We start from the raw sequence: 17,551 nt of genomic DNA, 5'->3' as shown, positions 1-17,551 counted from the left end.
TACAAGAAAAGTGAACAAAGGGTGTAAGCAGAAAATACATAGAAAAGAAGAGCTAAATGTTTAATTAATATCAGAAGAGATGCTATCTCACTGGTTATCAGTGATTTAAAATCCAAACAGTGAAAAACTACTTTATGATCATCAGACTAGCAAAAATTACAAAGTCCAAAAATATTCAATGCTGGCAAGAATGCATGGAAACAGAAACTCTTATACACTGCTACTGGGAATATCCATTAATACAACTTTGGAGAGCTATCTAGCTGTCTCTAATGAAATTAAGTGTGAGTATATATTTTGTGTATTCTATGACCAGGACACACACAGGGTCACACAACACATAAAAATGGTGGCTCACACCTGTAATCCAACACTTTGGAAGGCTGAGGCGGGTGGATCACTTAGAGTGCAGGAGTTTGAGACCAGCCTGGGCAACATGGAGAAACCCCACCACTACTAAAAAAAAACAAAAAGTTAGCTGGGCGTGGTGGGGCACACCTGTAGTCCCAGCTACTCAGGAGGCTGAGATGGGAGAATCACCTGAGCCCAGGAGGTCAAGGCTGCAGTGAGCCACGATGGTGCCACTGCACTCCAGCCTGGGTGACAGAGTGAGACCCTGTCTAAAAAAAAAAAAAAAAAAAGTTTCAGTCAGATACGGACCACATATATACGACAGTGATCCCATAAGATTTTAATGGAGCTTTAAAATTCCTATCACATAGTGACATCATAGCCATCCTAAATCGTAGTAAATCACATTACTCATGTTAGTGGTGATGCTGGTGTAAACTAACCTACTGCACTGCCATTTGTATAAAAGCAGAGCACATACAATTAGGTACAGTACGTAACACTTGAAAGTGATAATAAACAACTATGTTACCAGTTTATGCCTTTACTACATTATACTTTTTTTTTTTTTTTTTTTTTGGAGATGGAGTTTCACTCTTGTTGCCCAGGCTGGAGTGCAGTGGTGCGATCTTGGTTCACTGAAACCTCCACCACCCAGGTTCAAGCAATTCTCCTGCCTCAGCCTCCCAAGCAGCTGGGATTACAGGTGTGTGCCACCATGCCTGTAACAGGGTATCACCATGTTGGCCAGGCTGGTCTCAATCTCCTGACCCCGTGATCCACCCGCCTCGGCCTCCCAAAGTGCTAAGATTACAGGCATGAGCCACCACGCCCAGACTGCTTTTTTTTTTTTAAGAGTTAGGATCTCTGTCGCCTGAGGTGGAGAGCAATTCCGGCATCATAATTCACTACAACCTTGAACTCTTGGGCTCAAGCAGTCGTTCCACCTCAGTCTCCTGAATAGTTGAGACTTGGGACTACAGGCATGAGCCATCATGCCATGCTAACTTTTTTACTTTTTGTAGAGATGGGGTCTGGTTATGTTGCCCAGGCTGATCTCAAACCCCAGACCTCAAGCAATCCTCCCACCTCAGCTTCCCTAAACCCTGGGATTATAGAAGTGAGCCACCAAGCCCCACTACTATACTTCTTATCATAATTTTACAATGTATTACTCTTATTAAAAAAAAAAGTTAACTGTAAAACAGCCTCAGACAGGTCCTTCAGGAGATAATTCAGAAGAAGTCATTGCTATCATAGAAGATGACAGCTCCATGAATGTTACTGCCCCTGAACACCTTCCAGTGAGACAAGATGTGGAGGTGGCAGACAGAGATATTGATGATCCTGACCTTGTGTGTACCTGAGTTAATGTGTGTGTTTGTGTCTGTTTTAAACAATGTAGAGCTACACAATGTATTTGTGTTTTAAGCTAAGTGTTACTGCAACAGAGACAAAAAGTTAAAGTTTATAAACTAAAACTTACAATAAGCTAAGATTACTGAAGAAAAAAATTTCTTTAGTGTAGCCTAAGTGTACAATAACGCCCTAGGCCTTCACTTTCAGTCACCACTCACTCACTGATTCATCCAAAGCAATTTCCAGTCCTCCAAGCTCCATTCAAGGTAAGTGCCCTATACAGATGTACCATTTTTTACTTTTACACTGTATTTTTACAGTACCTTTCTAAGTTTAGATATGTTTAAACACACAAATAGGCCGGGCGCGGTGGCTCACGCTTGTAATCCCAGCACTTTGGGAGGCCGAGGCGGGAGGATCACGAGGTCAGGAGATCGAGACCACGGTGAAACTCCGTCTCTACTAAAAATACAAAAAATTAGCCGGGCGTGGTGGCGGGCGCCTGTAGTCCCAGCTACTCGGAGAGGCTGAGGCAGGAGAATGGCGTGAACCCGGGAGGCGGAGCTTGCACTGAGCCGAGATTGTGCCACTGCACTCCAGCCTGGGTGACAGAGCGAGACTCCGTCTCAAAAAAAAAAAAAAAAAAACACAGACAAATACCATTTTGTTACAACTGCTTACAGTATTCAGTGCAGTAACATGCTGTATAGGCTTATAGCCTAGATACAATAAGCTATATACCACATAGCCCAGGTATATAATAGGCTATACCATCTAGGTTTGTTCATATGATGTTCATAGAACAACAAAATTGCCTAACGATCCACTTCTCAGGATGTATCCCAGCCTTAAGCAACTCGTGACTGTATCTTCTATGACCCAGCAGTTTCACACCTGGTGCTATAATCACAGAAACCCCTGCAGAGGCATACAAGAATAAGGAGACAAAGGACTAGGTTGTCTGCACAACCTAGTTTATCTATATTAACAGAGACTTGGAGACAATATGTGAACATCTTTAGTGAAATATGTATAAAATGTATCTTATCCTTCCCTTGTACAATTTGCTCCCTCTGGCTGGAAAGCTCTGGTCTCTAGATAAAAGCATGTCTTGCTCTTTGACAGCATTCCATTCTGCTCAAGTTGTCCTCTATTTAAAGAGGTCTCCACTAACTGCCAATCTAAAAGGGCTCACTCCTCAACCAAGAATCTCTATGTTCCCAATATCCTTCTTAATTTTTCTGCATAATACTATTAACTATATGAATGCTGTTCATAGTACTATACTGTTAATAGCTTACTGTACTGTAAACACTTACATTTTAAACTATATGCTATATGTGTTGGCTGGGTGCAGTGGCTCATGCCTGTAATCCCAATACTTTAGGAGGCCAAGGCAGGTGGATCACCTGAGGTCAGGAGTTTGAGATCAGCCTGACTAACATGGAGAAACCCCGTCTCTACTAAAAATACAAAATTAGTCAGGCATGGTGGTGCATGCCTGTAATCCCAGCTACTCTGGAAGCTGAGGCAGAAGAATCACTTGAACCCAGAAGGTGGAGGTCGCAGTGAGCCTAGATGGCCCACTGCACTCCAGCTTGGTCAGTAAGCGTGAAACTCCGTCTCAAAGAAAAAAAAAAAAAAAAAACTAGGCAGGCGTGGGCATGGTAGTGCACACCTGTAACCCCAGCTACTCGGGAGGCTGCAGCAGGAGAATCGCTCGAACTTGGGAGGCAGAGGTTGCAGTGAGACGAGATTGCGCCATTGCACTTCAGCCTGGACGACAAGAGTGAAATTCTGTCTCAAAAATAAATAAATAAATAATGGATAGTTGGAGAGTTGGAAATAAAATAATTAGATAGTTGGAGAGTTGGGGGGTTACACATAAGTTAATAAGGGGAAAGAATTAAGATTTTGGGCTTCTCCAACTCACTGGTACCTGCATGGCTCACAGGAGGAAAACAACATCAGGAAGGTTGAAATACAAAACGTTTTTGACATGAATGTCAAGTATTGTAAGACAACTACATATGTCAGTGTTGAAGAGAGACCTGTGCTAAAAAGCCAGAGATTTTGGAGTCATCAAAATAGAGGCAGTAGTTGAAGTCACCACAAATGAGACCATTCATGAAGAGTGTGCATTAAGGTCCTTATTTCCTAAACCATGTAGTTTGGGTTTTAATCTGAAGGTTTTCAGAAGAGAGCAGGGTAGTGTCTCAGAGTGAAGCATCTAAAGTGTTCAGAGAAAAGAGAAAAATAACCAAGGAAAGACTGGCTAAAACATAAGAAGGAAATAAGGAAAATATGGTGTCCCAGAAGTATAAGAAGAAAATTTCAAGAACGAACTAGTTAAAATGGCAAATGATTAAACAGATTCCATTAGATTTAGCAACAAAGATATCAATGGTGATCACCACTACCTCAAATTCAGTGACTGCTATGGACTGTCAGCCTTCAAAATACCAAAAAAAAAAAATCAACTAATAAGGAGGTGAAGAAAATGAATACAGAGAATTCTTTCAAGAAACTTAAAGGAAATAAGCTGGGCATGGTGGCACACACAAGTAGTACCAGCTACTCATGAAGTTGAAGTGGCAGGATCACTTGAGCCCTGAAGTTTGAGGCCAGCCTCGGTAACAGAGACCTTGTCTCTTAAAAAAAGGAAGAAAAAAAAAAAAAAAAAACTAAGAAAAATAATTACAGATAAAGCTGACGAGGAATCTAAGGATCTAAGGTAAGGAGCATATTTTTTTTTTTTTTTTTTTGAGACAGAGTCTCGCTCTGTCGCCCAGGCTGGAGTGCAGTGGCGCAATCTCGGCTGACTGCAAGCTCCGCCTCCCGGGTTCACACCATTCTCCTGCCTCAGCCTCTCTGAGTAGCTGGGACTACAGGCACCCGCCACCACGCCCGGCTAATTTTTTGTATTTTTAGTAGAGACGGGGTTTCACCGTGGTTTCGATCTCCTGACCTCGTGATCCGCCCGCCTCGGTCTCCCAAAGTGCTGGGATTACAAGCATGAGCCACTGCGCCCGGCCCAGGAGCGTATATTTAAGATAAGACTTGATTTGAGGCCAGGCATGGTGGCTCACCCCTATAATTTCAATACACTTCAGGAGACCAAGGCCAGCGGATCGTTTGAACCCAGGAGTTTGAGACAACCCTGGGCAATGTGGCAAAACCCCATCTCTACAAAAAAAAATTCAAAAATTAGCCAAGCATGGTGGCCTGCACCTCACCTGTGGTCCCAGTTACCAGACAGGCTGAGGTGGGAGGACCGCTTGAGCCTGGGAGGCAGAAGTTGCAGTAAGCCAAGATAGCACCACTGCACTCAAGCCTGAGAAACAGAGTGAGTACTCTGTCTCAAAAAAAAAAGAAAACAGAAAAAAGATAAGAGGCTTGGGTATGCTTAAATCCTTGTTAAGTTAGTACTAGTTGAAAAAGGAGTAACTGAATGTTTTAGATTGAATTGTGTTCCTCAAAAATTCATGTTGAAGCCCTAACCCCTGAACCCTCAGTATTTGGAGATAAGGTTTTTAAGGAGGTGATTAAGATAAGATGAGGTTGTTAGGCTAGGGCCCTAAACCAATATAACTGATGCCATTATAAGAAAAAGAAACAGCAGGCCAGTGCAGTGGCTCACGCCGGTAATCCCAGCACTTTGGGAGGCTGAGGTGGGCAGATCACCTGAGGTCAGGAGTTTGAGACAAGCCTGGACAACATGGTGAAACCCGTCTCTACTAAAAATACAAAAATTAGACGGGCGTGGTGGTGAGCGCCTGTAATCCCAACTACTCAGGAGACTGAGGCGGGAGAATCTCTTGAACCGGGAAGGCGGAGGTTGCAGTGAGCTGAGAGCAGGCCACTGCACTCCAGCCTGGGAGACAAGAGCGAGGCTCCGTCTCAAAAAAATAAAAAAAAAAAAAGATACAGCCTCTGCTGTACACATAGGATGACCACAAGAAAAGGCAGCAAGAAGGTGGCCATCTGCAAGCCAAGGATGGAGGTCTTACAGGAAACCAATCTTATCTGCACCTTGATCTTGGACTTCCACCCTCCAGAACTGTGAGAAAAAAAATTCTCTTGTTTAAGCTACCCAATATAAGGTATTTTGTTGTGGCGGCCCTAGCAAACACATAAAGGAAATATTGTCCATAAAGAGAAAAAACTCAGAATATAATTAGAGATGGACAGATAGAGGTCTTCATGTTTGCAGGTGAAACAGAACAGAAAGCAATGAAGTTCCCACTCAATGTATTTCATTTCCTCTATGAAGCAGAAGGGAACTTTATCCAGTAACGAGTAAAGAGGGGGCCAGGCTTGGTGGCTCACGCCTGTAATCCCAGCACTTTGGGAGGCTGAGGCAGGCGGATCACCTGAGGTCGAGAGTTCGAGACCAGCCTGACAAACATGGAGAAACCCTGTCTCTACTAAAAATACAAAATTAGTTGGGCATGGCGGTGCATGCCAGTAATCCCAGCTACTTGGGAGGCTGAAGCAGAAGAATCACTTGAACCCGAGAGGCAGAGGTTGCAGTGAGTTGAGATCGCGCCACTGCACTACAGCCGGGGCAAAAAGAGCAAAACTCCATCTCAAAAAAAAAATAAAAAAAAATAGAGTAAAGAGGGGGCCAGGCTCACTCCTGTAATCCCAGCACTTTGGGAGGCCAAGGTGGGTGGAGTTCAGGGAGGTCAGGAGTTCAAGACCAGTCTGGCCAAAATGGTGAAACCGTGTCTCTACTAAAAATACAAAAATTAGCCAGGCTTGGTGGCAGGCGCCTGTAATCCTAGCTACTCTGGAGGCTGAGGCAGGAGAACCGCTTGATCCCAGGAGGCAGAAGTTGCAGTGAGCAGAGATCACGCCACTGCACTCCAGCCTAGGTGACAGTGAGACCCCATCTCAAAAAAAAATAAAGAGGGAAGGTGGTGGGTTAATAGCCACCATGATAAACAGGAGCAGTTACCAGGGACACACAGGATTTTTGGGCTGCCTGTCCAGTACCCAATAAACGTTTGTTATTGAATGAACACCTGTCATTCATGAATTTTAGTCCGTTTTTAATATAACAAGCTCTCACAGTAACCAGCAAAAGAAAAGCACTGGAATGAGTTGGAATCTGGGTTATAAATCTAGGTATGTGTGACCTTATGCAAGGCACTTACCTTTCTGGGCCTCAGTTTCATCAGACTGGATAATCAGCATAAGATCACCTCAGATTAAAATAAATGATGCTATAAATTTTTATACAGGTTTGTGCATTACCTCAGTGTTCTTCAACTCTTACCAACCAAAGTAGTGCATCTCAAGATTTATTGAACATTCCTTTAATCTAGCTATCTTGTTAAAATTGCAGATTTTGATTCAGCAGCTCTGGATTGAGCCTGAGATCATGCATTTCTAATAAACTCCCAGGTGATGCTATATACCACAATTTGAGTAGCAAGGGTAAAGAATACTGATGCAACTTAAGCTCTACAAAGCTTATAACTGTGGACTTATCTGTAAGCAGTCTGATAGTCAGCAAACCAAAGACACTACAGACTCACACCAGCACTAAATGTGTTTTGCCATTCCTTAAATGTTCTGAAATTAACAGTTCCTATTTGAAGCTGATAAAGAAAGGAAAAAATATGACCATCAATAACACTAAATTAGAAGTGAGGTTAAATACATACACACACATAGGTACAAATATATTACACAAAGGTCAAAATCCAAATAATCAAACACTAACTTACCCAAAATTTGAGTATTTTTATTGCTGGGAAAAAAAAATTTTGTTTCTGGAAAAATCTTCAGTGTATTTTAATAGCCACATGACTACAAGGGTCATGCTGCATTCTGGTTTGATTCCAAATGCAAATATATTCAAACATCACAAAATCTGAAGATTGTTCTATTAATGATCAGATAATCTTTACATATTTGTTTAAACCTCTAACATTACCATAGCCAAATGTGTTTGTGGTGAAAATTCTCTTTGGCCTTAGGAAGTTCAACTAGGGCGGAGACCACCCTCCTACCCTGGGACTATAATATATGGCCACAAGCCACTACTGTAATTAATTGTTTCTACTATACCCTGTGCTAGGTTACTGCAGAAACAGAGAAAATACCAGTCCTATCATAACCAAAAGGGAAAATGTTTCTAATTTCACCGAAATTTTCCTCAGTGATGAAAGATGTAATATGTGTCATGCAATGGATGTCTCCTATAGAAGAGTCACCCTGCTCTTAATCTGAAGCTTCTCTACTGAACAGAGAAGTTTGAAATAACATGAAAATGGAGGAGGAAAATTCCTATCCGAGGAGGGGGAAAAGCATTATGGCTACAAACTGCTCTTCCTTACTTCCTTCTGAAGAATAACCGAAACCTGAAGGGCACTACCGCACTACAACTGAGCTCGTTTAAATTATGGAGGGGAGGAGGTATGTCAATTGCAACCTTGGCACTAGTAGGTAATTTACCAGTCCTTGCTATTTAGTCAAATCACTTTCAGATAGGAGTACTTCTCTCATTCACCAACATGTCACAAAATAATAAAGAAGAATGACACATGCAATGAGCAAAAGTAGTTTTGCTGAATCACAAATACCCCCAAATATAAATCTGCAGGAGTCGCTGAGCTTGAGAATTGGCGGCCATACCTCTCCATGAAGCTCCTCTCTATAAATGGACAACTACCTTCACTTTTTCATTAAAAGCATGTAAGGGTTTAATGTTTAAAGCTATCACACTATTGCTATTAGCTACAAGATCGTGTGCGCAGTAACAATGCACAACGGTCTTATACTCGAGATAACCACTTTATCTCAAAATTTGCACCACCTATCCCTCAAGGGCAAATGCATCACCCAGGTCCGCAACCGCGGCCACGATGGGTACACTCGCCCCTGCTCAGCCTAGCATACGGTCCCTCCCACCCCGCACCCTGATTGCTCCGCTACCATGCTGCCCACTCCCGGGCTGCCTCGGCCAGCCCCCAGTTCCCCGGGTTCCTAAGGTTACGCAAACAGCCAAGTCTGCAGGCCGCCCTTGCCTCGCTACCGTTATCCCTCATCTCCTGGTAGCCCCACTTTCCTCCCTCGCCTCTCGGGACTCGGGTGCCCAACCCACTCCCTTCCACTCCCGCGCGCTCTGTGGCTCTCGGGCCGGGGCCTCACCGTTTGGTTCGGTCGGGAATCGGCCGGCCCTCCCGTTCCCACTTCCCAACACGAAGTGGCGTCGGTTGGTCCCGCGCCCCACGCTGCCAGTCCTCACGCCGCCGCCTACTGATGCCCAAAGCGGCTTTTAGGAACGCGCCATGTTTAGCGTCGCGGCTCCAAACGACGCGGACGCGCGAAAACTACGTCACAGGAGCCCAGCGCCCAAGCGAACGCCAAGAGAGAAGGCGATAGGCGAACGGCGGGAAGGGGAAGGTGGGGCTTTCTCTTCGAACCAAAAGGCGCGGGGTAGCCAAATCAGTTGTGTGCGCTTGCGCAGTATAAAGAGCCGGGAGTCCGGACTAGCCGGATCTGTCACCATGGAAACCATAGGTCTGGTTTGTCCCACTCCCAGGGAGCTCAATTGTTTCCCGGGTTGATTGAAGCTTCAATCAGAACCATGTCACGCTTTCTATTCTAGATATCAATTGCGGATCCGTCACAGCAGAGAACAGTTATTTAAAGAATCTTACTCCCATCAGTCCACTCTCCCTCCCGCAAATATTTATTTTTTAAGTTACCCAAATTGCTTGGCGCTTACTCCTGAGTAATAGCAAGAGTGGAAAAATGTGAAAGGACATAAATCCAGTTCTGCTTGCCACTGCTAAAAGCTAGCATAGTCACCTAAATTTTCTTATCCTTAAAAAGAGAATTTACGCAGGCGCAGTGGCGCGCGCCTGTAGTCCCAGCTACTCCAGATATTGAGGCAGGAGGATCACTTGGGCCCAGGAATTCGAAGCCAGCCTGGGACATATAGAGAGTTCACACACACAAACATTTCAAAAATAATAAGGGGTGGGCGCAGTAGCTCACACCTGTAATCCCAGCACTTTGGGAGGCAGAGGCGGCCGGATCACGAAGTCAGAAGTTCGAGACCAGCCTGGCCAACATGGTGAAACCTTGTCTCTACTAAAAATACAGTAATTTGCCTGGCACGGTGGCAGGCGCCTGTAATCCCAGCTACTCAGGAGGCTGAGGCAGGGGAATCGCTTGAACCCGGGAGGCAGAGGTTGCAGTGAGCCAAGATTGCTCCACTGCACTCCAGCCTGGGCAACAGAGCGAGACTCCGTCTCAAAATAGATAAATAAATAAATAAAGAGACTCGTCTCAAAATAAATTCATTAATTAATTAAAAAATACACACCAACTATCTATTTCTTAAAAATAATAATAATAAGGCCGGGCGCAGTGGCTCACGCCTGTAATCCCAGCACTTTGGGAGGCCGAGGCGGGCAGATCACCTTAGGTCAGGAGTTCGAGACCAGCTGGATCAACAAGGAGAAACCCCATCTCTACTAAAAATATAAAAAATTAGCTGGGCATGATGGTGCACGCCTGTAATCCCAGCTACTCGGGAGGGTGAGGTAGGAGAATCGCTTGAACCCTGGGGGCAAAGGTTGCAGTGAGGCGAGATCACGCCATTGCACTCCAGCCTGGGCAACAAGAGCGAAACTCCATCTCAAAATAATAATAATAATAATAATAATAATAATAGAGAAGTTGTAGGAAATAGCAGTGTTCATAAATATTAATAATAGAAAACCTTTATTGCTCATTTAGAATATTCCAGGTACAGTTTTAAGATCTTTATGGGAATTATCTATTTTAATCCTCAGAATGACCCTTATGAGGTAGGTATTTTCTTTATGTCCACTTTACAGATGAAGAAACTGAAGCACAGAGAAGTCAAGTAGCCCACCTAACGTCAAACAGCCAGTAAAAGGCCATGTTAGGATTTGAACCAAGCTCTGCATTCCGAGAATGTCGATCACACAAGGGCTGTTTTCTAAAGTAAAAAGATAAAATTACCTAAACAACCACCAATGAGACGAATGATTAAATCACAATACATCCATACCTGATAAAATACAAATTGGCCATTTAAAATCATGTTGAGGTCAGGCACAGTGGCTCACACCTGTAATCGCAGCACTTTGGGAAACCAAGACGGAGAGGTCACCTGAGGTCAGGAGTTCAAGATCAGCTTGGCCAACATGGTGAAACCCCGTCTCTACTAAAACTACAAAAATTTAGCCGGGCGCGGTGGCTCAAGCCTGTAATCCCAGCACTTTGGGAGGCCGAGGCGGGCGGATCACGAGGTCATGAGATCGAGACCATCCTGGCTAACATGGTGAAACCCCGTCTCTACTAAAAATACAAAAAATTAGCCGGGTGTGTTGGCGGGCGCCTGTAGTCCCAGCTACTCGGGAGGCTGAGGCAGGAGAATGGCGTGAACCCGGGAGGCGGAGCTTGCAGTGAGCCGAGATCACGCCACTGCACTCCAGCCTGGGGCACAGAGCAAGACTCCGTCTCAAAAAAAAAAAAAAAAAAAAAAAAAAAATTAGCCTGGCGTGGCGGCATGTGCTTGTAATCCCAGCTACTCAGGAGGCTGAGACAGAAGAATCGCTTGAGGCCAGGAGGCAGAGGTTGCAGTGAGCCGAGTTCGCACCACTGCACTCCGGCCTAAGCGACAGAGCGAGACTCCATCTCAAGAAAAAATAAATAGGCTGGGCGCAGTGTCTCATGCCTGTAATTCCAGCACTTTGGGAGGCCGGGGCGTGTGGATTGCTGGAGGTCAGGAGATAGAGACCAGCCTGGCCAACATGGTGAAACCCTGTCTGTACTAAAAATACAGAAATTTAGCTGGGCTTTGTGGCGGGTGCCTGTAATCCCAGCTACTCGGGAGGCCGAGGCAGGAGAATTGCTGGAACCCAGGAGGCGGAAGCTGCAGTGAGCCGAGATCGTGCCACTGCACTCCAGCCTGGGCAGCAGAGGGAGATTCTGTCTCAAAAAAATATATATTACTAATTATTTAATTAAATAAAATAAAATTATCTTGAAGTGTATTTGTTGACATGTTTACACATTCACAATGCATTGTGAAAAAAGAGGGTTGCAAAACATTATGTTCAGAATGTCCCACTTTTGGAAATAAATAAATGCCAAAATGCTAAGAGGGTTTATCATCAGTTGGATGGGTATTGTGACCATGCTTTATTTTCTTTTTGCTTAACTATATTTCTGATTTTATTGAAAGACAGTACTTCTCAGGCCTGGAGAGGTGGCTCACACCTGTAATCCCAGCACTTTGGGAGGCAGAGGCAGGCGGATCACCTGAGGTCGGGAGTTCGAGGCCAGCCTCATCAACATGGAGAAACCCTGTCTCTAACCAAAATACAAAACTTAGCTGGGCGTGGTGGCACATGCCTGTAATCCCAGCTGCTTGGGAGGCTGAGGCAGGAGAATCGTTTGAACCCGGGAGGCAGAGGTTGCAGTGAGCCGAGATTGCGCCATTGCACTCCAGCCTGGGGGCAACAGAGCAAAACTCTGTCTCAAAAAAAAAAAAAAAAAGAAAAAAGAAAGACAGTACTTCTCAAATTTTAAGTGTGCATAGAATCACACAGGGATCTTGTTAAAATACTGATCATGATTCATTTGGTCTGAGGTGAGGCTCGAGGTTCTCCATTTCTAAACAAATTTATATCTGTTTTGTGGTAGGTGGAATAAAAGATGTCCATGTCCTAATCCCCAAAACGTGTGAATATGTTACTTTACAGAGCAAAAGGGATTTTGCCAATGTGATTAAATTATCCAGGGTAATCTTACTATGGGAAGATTATCCTGGATTATCCTTTAGGTCCAATGTAACCAGAGGGGTCTTTACAAGAGGGAGGCTGGAGTGTCCAAGACAAAGAAAATATGCCAGTATAATAGATGTCAGAGGGATGCCAGGGCCATGAGCCAAGGAATGCAGAAAGCCTACAGAAGCTGGAAAAGTCATGGAAACTGATTCCCTTCTACAGCCTCCAGAAGAAACTCAGACATGAAACCGATTTTAGACTTCTAACCTCCAGAACTCTAAATTAATAAATGTATCTTGTTTTAAGCCATTAATTAGATTTGTGGTACTTTGCTGAAGCAGTAATAGAATACATCCTCAAAAGTTATAGGCTCTCTAATTTGCTACCCTTCATTTATTATTTTAACTTGCATAAAATTGAGTCTTGGCTAACTCTACATTATAATACAGCTCATTAGGTGCTTATAAATTAACAGAATTCCTAGATTCATTTTTGTTTATAATAAACTTGAAACAAGTTTATTATTTCCATAAGGACTGATTCCACCAGTCCTGGGAGGCAGAGATTGCAGTGAGCAGAGATTGTGCCACTGCACTCCAGCCTGGGCAACAGAGCAAGACTCCGTCTCAAAAAATAAAAAAGAAAATAATTTGTCAATTTATATTCAAAGACTAAAATATTCACGCAGTTTGAGTAAATAATTCCATGCCTGGAAATCTATACTAGAGAACCAATTCAAAGTATTGAAAATATTTTTCAGGTATAAACTAAAACGTGTATGGCTCTATTTTTATAAGAACAATGGAATAGGCATGATTTAGTAAACCCTTATGCATTCACAAGGTGAAAGTTTATGTAGCAGTTTTCTTTTCTTTTTTTTTTTTTTTTTTTTTTGAGACAGAGCCTCGCTCTGTCGCCCAGGCTGGAGTGCAGTGGCCGGATCTCGGCTCACTGCAAGCTCTGCCTTCCGGGTTCACGCCATTCTCCTGACCTCGTGATCCGCCCGCCTCGGCCTCCCAAAGAGCTGGGATTACAGGCGTGAGCCACCGCGCCCGGCCAACAGTTTTCAGTATTAATTATTAAGAGTGTGTAATAACTTGGAAAAGGGCTTTTTCTTTTTTGCTTTTAGAGACAGGATCTCTGGCTCTGTTGCTCTGTCTGGTCTCAAACTCCTGGACTCAAGTGTTCCTCCCATCTCAGTCTCCTTAATGAAGCTGGGATTACAAGCATGCACCACTTTATAAAATAAAATATTTATTTATACTACAAAATATTGTTTAAAATAAAAAATACATAAATATTAATATACAATATAAAAATAGACTCTAGCCAGGTGTGGTGGCTCACACCCCTGATCTCAGCACTTTCGTAGGCTGAAGTGGGAGGATCACTTAAGCTCAAGAGTTCAGGATCAACCTAGGCAAAAATGCCATCTCTACAAAAAATACTAAGATTAGCCAGGCATGGTAGCACGAACCTGTGGTCTTAGCTACTCTGGAGGCTGAGGTGGGAGGATCGCTTGAGCCCTGGACAGGGAGGTTGCAGTGAGCCGTGATTGTGCCACTGCACTCCAGCCTAGGCGACAGAGCAGGACCCTATCTCAAAAATAAATAAATAGTAAAAATAAAAATAGACTCCCCACAAATAGAATTCTATGTACCCTAATAATTTGGTTTTTGTTGTATTTGGAAACCTTCTAAAAGCTTTATTTTGCAACATGATATACATTATTTTATGATGTTAAAATAATTAATAGACAGGCCATTAGACTGAGGCTGCTCCAGCACCCTGGGTTCCTACAGAAGCAAACCAAAACCCAACTCAGTGTATTTTATTTGCCACGCTTTCACATTCACCCTATAAAAGCCTTTCTTTGGTGCCCCTTTAGCAGAGTCCCAAACTGATTCATGAATCACTGCTCAAATAAACATTTTAAAATTTTACTGTGCCTTAATTTCTTTTTAACAATGGTAATGATGTGGAAACATTTATCTGACGAATGTTTTTGAGATGTATCAATTATGTAATATTCACTGACAAGGTTTACACCTATGCCAGTATTAAACATAATCATCTTCTTTAATTAATTATTTTAATCTAACATAGTCTTTATGATGATCTAAAAATATTTAGATCATTCTTTTTTGTTTGTTTGTTTTTGTTTTTGTTTTTGAGACAGGGTCTCACTCTGTTGCCCAGACTGGAGTGCAGTGGCGCAATCTCAGCTCACTGCAACCTCTGCCTCCTGCCTCAGCCTCCAGAGTAGCTGGGATTACAGGCGCACACCACGACACTCAGCTAATGTTTGTATGTTTAGTAGAGACAGGGTTTCACCATGTTGGCCAGGCTGATTTCGAACTCCTGACCTCAAATGATCCACCTGCCTTGGCCTCCCAAAGTGCTGGGATTATAGGCGTGAGTCACCATGCCCAGCCACATATTTAGATCATTCTAAAGAATACATTTATAGAAGAATCTTGTTTATAGTATTCAGGATTCCTTCCTTCCTTCCTTCCTTCCTTCCTTCCTTCCTTCCTTCCTTCCTTCCTTTCTTCCTTCTTTCCTTCCCTCCCTCCCCCCCCCTTTCTTTCTTTCTTTCTTTTCTTTGAGATGGAGTCTCGTTCTGTCACCTAGGCTGGAGTGCAGTGGAGCAAACTCAACTTACTGCAACCTCTGCCTCACTGCAACCCAGCCTGGGCCACTATCTTAAAAATATAATATTTGAAGCCGGGCACGGTAACTCATGCCTGTAATCCCTGCACTTTGGGAGAGCAAGGCGGGCACCCACTTCAGGCCAGTTCAAGACCAGCCTGGGCAACATGGTGAAAACCCATCTCTACTAAAAATACAAAAAAAAAAAAAAAAAATTAGCCAGCGTGGTGGTGCACGCCTGTAATCCCAGCTACTTGAGAGGCTGAGGCATGGAATAGCTTGAACCTGGGAGGCTGAGGTTGCAGTGAGCCAAGATCATGGCACTGCACTGCAGCCTGGGTGATAGAGCAAGGCTCTATTTAAAATATATATATATATTTATTTATGTTTATATATATATGTTTATATTTATATTTAAATATATATATTTATATCATACATATGAGTTGTGTCTTTAACGGCAAACAAAAGTTAGCCAGGGGAAGGTTGAGAATGCAAAGGGAACAGCACTCACAAAGTCGAGGTATAAAGATGTTTAAGGAAGTAAAAGGAACTTGATAATGTTGGGAAGTAAGTAAGGTAAATAGGAACTTAATTTGAAAGGCCTACAATGTTATTCTAGGGAGCAATAGTGGTCATTCATTGATGAATCAAAAGAACCATTCTGCCTTCTCTGCTCTTGTCTCCAGGCTGTGGTTACACAGCAGTACACATTGGAGATACTGGGCTCCACATTTAGCTGGAAGACATGCCATGTCTTCTTGAGTTCCCTCTAATCTTCCTCTCCCATTGTGCATAAAGGATCTTCAAACCTTCTCCACACTCATGCCCCTTGTCCTACCACCTCCACAGCTCCTTCTCTATAGAAAAACTTGCCTTTTATTTCACAGAAGAAATGCAACCTAGAGGCCAAGTCAGGCAGATCACTTGAGCTGAGAAGTCTGAGATCAGCCTGGGGAACAAAGTGAGACCCCACCTCTACAAAAATTACAAAAATTAGCTGGGCAAGATGGTTCATGCCTGTCGTCTCAGCTACTTGGGAGGCTGAGGTGGGAGCATCGCTTGAGCCCGGCAGGCGGAGGTTGCAGTGAGCTAAGATCATGCTGCTGCACTCCAGCCTGGGTGACAGAGTGAGACCGTCTCAAGAAAACAAAACCAAAAAACCCACCAAAAACAACAATAACAAATCACACACAGGGTTTTGTGTCATGGTTTTTTTTTTTTTTTTTTTTTTTTTTTTTTAGACAGGGTATCATGCTGTTGCCCAGGTTGGTGCAATCTTGGCTCACTACAAATTCTCGGGCTCAAGTGAGGCTCCCACCTCAGCTTCCTGAGTAGCTGAGACTACAGGCCTGCACCACCATGCCTGGCTAATTTTTGTATTTTTTGTAGAAACGGGGTCTCACTTTGTTGCCCAGGTTGATCTCAAACTTCTCAGCTCAAGTGATCCGCCCGCCTTGGCCTCTCAAAGTGCTCAGATTACAGGCATGAGCCACCTCTCCAGGCCATGTCCATCTATTAACATTTGGAGGTGCCTAGCACAGTGTAGACTCTTTAGAATTGTGGAATAACAATGATTAAGGAAATGAAACATATAGTTGAAGATGCTACTAGGGTATACGAGATTTTTTTTCTGACTTAAAACTACATCAAAGAAAGAAGGGCGTAAGACCAAGGTTTGGGAATGTACACAATGAATTGCTCAAAAGAGAGTTAGCTTTAGTAATGACAGGAAGAAGCTATTTCTTCAATGAAACAGAATACACACAGAAAAATTTAAGAGAGCCATTACACTGGCTGGCAAAACAGATGTGGATATTATGGCCTTGGTACTCACGGAGTTTATAGTCAGGTACACTGTCCTATCACATGACCAATACGTTATCGTATTTACAGCGTTTTGGAGTTTCTGTCCATCTCTGTCAATAGAATACACTTTGAGGTAAGTTTCTTACTTAGAATCCCTAGCAGTGTTTGATACACAGTTGGAGCTCAATAAATGTTTACGGAGTGAATGATGAGGCACAAAAGGAATTTGAATTGTTAAATGAATCAAATAATTTTCTAGGATTCACGGGCTGTCTTCTGCACGAAAAGCTTCATTCTGTGGGTCTGAGTTTCTCCTGGTTCTCAATTCTGTGTCTTTTTGTGGATTATCTACTTTATAGCTGGAGCTTTGTATTTGTTCAAGATAATTATTCTTCTATTCCTTTTCTTTTTTTCTTCTTTTTGAGACGGAGTCTCCCTCTGTCGCCCAGGCTGGAGTGCAGTGGCGCGATCTCGGCTCACTGCAACCTCTGCCTCCTGGGTTCACGCCACTCTCCTGCCTCAGTCTCCCAAGTAGCCGAGACTACAGGCGCCCACCACCGCGCCCGGCTAATTTTTTGTATTTTTAGTAGAGACTGGGT

The 17,551-nt window shown here is 43.4% G+C and overlaps 1 protein-coding gene across 7 annotated transcripts in view; it reads right to left on the bottom strand.

Moving 5' to 3' along the window:
- The window catches only part of IPO11 (importin 11), a 229,996-nt gene extending 220,958 nt beyond the window's left edge, over nucleotides 1-9,038 (bottom strand). For 4 of the 7 annotated variants that reach the window (XM_032145224.2, XM_032145223.2, XM_058433929.1 and 1 more), the window contains exon 1: nucleotides 8,872-9,020. The gene's annotated coding sequence lies outside the window, so the exon portion shown is untranslated. Of the gene's footprint in view, nucleotides 1-7,445; nucleotides 7,622-8,355; nucleotides 8,533-8,871 lie in introns of those variants that run through there. The other 3 variants (XM_032145222.2, XM_058433927.1, XM_058433926.1) reach the window with 3 other exon arrangements.
- Between the last annotated feature and the right edge of the window lie 8,513 nt (nucleotides 9,039-17,551).

Source organism: Hylobates moloch, unplaced genomic scaffold, assembly GCF_009828535.3.
Source record: "Hylobates moloch isolate HMO894 unplaced genomic scaffold, HMol_V3 SCAFFOLD_23, whole genome shotgun sequence".
Taxonomy (NCBI): domain Eukaryota; kingdom Metazoa; phylum Chordata; class Mammalia; order Primates; family Hylobatidae; genus Hylobates; species Hylobates moloch.
This window is presented reverse-complemented; position numbering and strand designations above follow the sequence as displayed.